The sequence below is a fragment of the Lotus japonicus genome, chromosome 6, assembly GCF_012489685.1.
Source record: "Lotus japonicus ecotype B-129 chromosome 6, LjGifu_v1.2".
Classification (NCBI taxonomy): Eukaryota; Viridiplantae; Streptophyta; class Magnoliopsida; order Fabales; family Fabaceae; genus Lotus; species Lotus japonicus.
Window position 1 is genome coordinate 14706385 of NC_080046.1, and position 3697 is coordinate 14710081.

Below are 3697 nucleotides of genomic sequence, written 5' to 3' on the forward strand. Positions count from 1 at the left end.
GTAAAGGAATGAAACTTCAAAGGCAAAGTTTCGAGTCTTAAAGGTTTTGGATGAACAGGAAGAATGAGTAGATGCAAATGTTTCACAAGCTAAAGTAGTAAAACCTTCAATTCTTTCTTACGAGCAGTTTGAAAATTAAAAAAATGGATCAGGACACTCCCGGACACCCAAACTCATAGCTACATTATGTTGTGGCATTTCCCCAGCCAACACGATAAACTCTAACTCAGAGACACTAAACCAACCAACAAAGGATTTAGTTGAAACAATTGCTAAGTCTTAAGGTCTTTCAAAATACAGTTTGAAAATTATTAAGCGATTTTCACCATTTAATAATAAATATCTCATTTGTGAAAAAAAATTTTAGTGCCCTAAAAACTACCTTGCCCTTCTAAATCTGTCTTTACTTGGATCAATTAATCTTCCTCTTTTTTCTTTTCTTCTTTCTATCACTACTAGAAAAAAGACTTTTCACATCAGGGTTTTCACAACGGTAGGTGAAATACCTGATGTGAAAAATAACGCGGTGGCAATATTGAAATTATAGTGAACTTTTATGATAGTTTTCACATCAGTTGGGAATATGTCTGATGTGAAAAATAATTAGTAAAGACTTTTTTACAACGGTGGATACAATAACCGATGTAAAAGCTAAACACGGTGACATTTTTGAAATTTTGATGAAATATATTTAACATCAGTGGTATTATAACCGTTGGGAAAAGTCTTTCAAGATATCACAAATATACAAACAAACACTGAATCCCTAATTTGCATTCACGACCTAAACACCAATTCTCTTAAGCTCTCCTTCCTTCCTTCCACGGCCTCACTTTCAGACCACCGATTCTCTAAAGCTCTCCATCGGTGGAGCTAGGGAAGGTGAGGGCGACGCCCTCGCCCTCCCTAGCTCCACCGATTTTCTGAATCCTCCTCTAATCCTCGCCTAATCCGCCCGAGTGGCCCGCGATAGTTGGCCACACCAGCAACGATGACGCGAACAAGTTCTGATTCAGAGGGTTGCTGCCCTAATCCAAAACCCTCTTCTTCCTCCTCTCCGCCGTCGACCGCCTCTCCCTCGCTCAACAATTTCAGAGGTTTGTCAAATCTGACCATGGACATCCCCGACGGCGTGAAGGCCCTCGCGGCGATTTCTAACTCATCACAGACGAGAACGGCAAGAAGAAGCTCAAGATCGAGGCCTGGTTCGGTACCCACAAGATGAGGCTCGTCTATGCCCATTTTCCCATCAATGCTAGCATCACTAATCACAACAAGGGCATCAAGATCCATAGCTTTCTACTTTTCGTTCACCCTAAACCCTATGTTTATCTTAGTTTCTCATTTGCTTGTTTGTTTAACTGGTTAAGTGCTGATAATTTTTTATTTTTTATTAACTTTGAACTATGCATTTGTGTCAATAATGTGCTTTTTTTCAAGTAATTTAATTTTGCATTCGTTTGTTCGTTTAGTTGGGTAATTCAAGTCTGATTTTTCTTGTTGATTAATTGAACTAGAGGAAAGTGGATATGCTTGATGCAGTTTCCCTTGTGCGATCTGAGAAGGTGAAGGATGAGTTGGTTTTCGATGGAAATGACATTGAGCTTGTTTCTAGGTCATGTGCCCTTATCAATCAGGTACAATTTTTTTTCATTCTATGGATACATGCTAATGCCTGACTTTGTTGTGGTCTAATTTTTGTCTTGCTTGGATTTTAATTTTGGTTATTTTGTTGTTTTTGTTACAGAAATGGCATGTTAAGAACAAGGATATCAGGAAGTTTCTTGATGGAATTTATGTTAGTGAGAAGGGGACCGCATTAATAAAGAAGGTACTTTTCTATCACCCTTTAAGTTCATTGATGATTTCCGTAAAGATTGTAATATATGATAGATAGTAATATTCATTTTCAGTGATCTTAATTTCTAATTTGCTTGTTTATTTAACTGCTCATTTTGAATTCCTTGCTTTTTTCCTAGCTAGTTAACTGACTAAGCTATTCTGGAAATAATTTTTTTGTTTGCTTGGAAAGGTTTTTTAGAGAATGTTTTTTTGAAGAGAGATAAAAGTGGTGGTTATTTGAAGAGAGTTGTGTGTGAGAGTTATTTCTAAAACTGTTAAGAATCATGGCTAGTTTCATTTAGCTGGAAAACATGTGTATGATCTAAACAAATTCTGGATTTGTTGCTGGAAGGGTAGGCTTGTGTAAAGGCACCCCTATGCTTTTCTGAGACATGTATCTGTATATTTGATTCTATATAGTACTTGATACTTGTTGATAAAGTTAAGAAGAGTAATGTGTATGTTGTGCTTGCCTGTTAGGAAGCCTGAAAGATGCTCAAGCGTTTATGTGATATACTCACCCGTTGTCTTAAAAAGAAACCTTTGGAGAACCCATTGATGTGGAGATTATAGGAAGCCTGAGAGATGCTTAAGCTTTTTCTCGTAATCATGCTCACAAAGACACTGGTAATTGAGAGTTGATACATGAATTTTAGCATTCTTTGTGTAGAAATTATGTTATCAGTACTATTGCAGCTGGAAGTGTATCTATTGACACTGGATGACCGTTATAATTTTTTTTTATGATTCAATTTTAAACATCACTCCTACTGTACTGTATATGATAAATGCAGTGAATACGTGATGGTTAGAGAGTAGTACTCATGCCGCAGTTCTTAGTAGGGGTCTTTATCTACTTTCATTTATTTATTTTGTCCATCGGTTCAGTGTTTTAATGTCTCCATTCTGCAGTCAGGGGCATTCAAAATATCTAGGGAGGGTTATGTGTTGCTTCAGTTTGCGCCTGGCATTGCTTCGCACCAATATGATTGGAATCGAAAGCAGGTGAGATATTTGTCTTATGTAATTTCAAGGTAACATCTATGCTAATGCAATGTGTGAAAACTCCAGGTTCTTATGTGCTCTTGAGACTATTATACCATTTTTGATCAAAACATGAGACCCATGACACAACATAATTTAGCCATATATGCCATTTGATTAGAATTATAAATTTAGATCAAATTTGAATTTTTGAAACTTGAGACTATTCCACTTAGTGTAAGTAAGTGTTTTTCTAATGAAACCTGTGATTTTTGGTATGATTCTGTTGGAATTAGGTGTCTGGTCTTGTAGAACTCTGAGGTCATGGTCTAGTTTACTTGAATGCAGGTGTTCTCGTTATCAGCAAGGGTTTATGACTTAGCTGCACTCAATTATTAGGGTCCAACAACTCACATATATATTTCCCTGTAAGGTTTCTGGAACTTGCACAGTTCTCTTGTTTGGAAAATGTCTTACCTATGCTTCCGGTTCAGACTTGTAAGTTGTAACAATACAAAATAGAAGGAACAAAAAGCAGGGAAAATTAAATTATTTAGAAAAGTCAAATGTTTCCTATGTATTTAATTTATGTAGCTTGAACCATAAGACAGTAACTGTGATGTGTTTCTATGGCTATGGAAAAATCCCATAATTACAACTTGTTGTTAATTATGTAAGGAATACATCGTGATTGGTATATTTTTGCTGCAGAATTGCAGATAGAAGCAGCATGTTTCTGGAATTTACTGGATTAAGAGGATTGAGTCTCCAAGGAATCATTAACTGGTCTTTTTTGGAAGCATGAGAAATACGTACGATGTTGTTTCTGCACTTAAAATTTTCCATGTGGTATGATGCTCTGATGCATTAC

General features: G+C 36.4%; 1 pseudogene; it reads left to right on the forward strand.

Moving 5' to 3' along the window:
• Positions 1 to 311: 311 nt before the first annotated feature.
• On the forward strand, positions 312 to 3146 carry LOC130724963 (60S ribosomal protein L9-like; annotated as a pseudogene).
• The last annotated feature ends 551 nt before the right edge of the window (positions 3147 to 3697 follow it).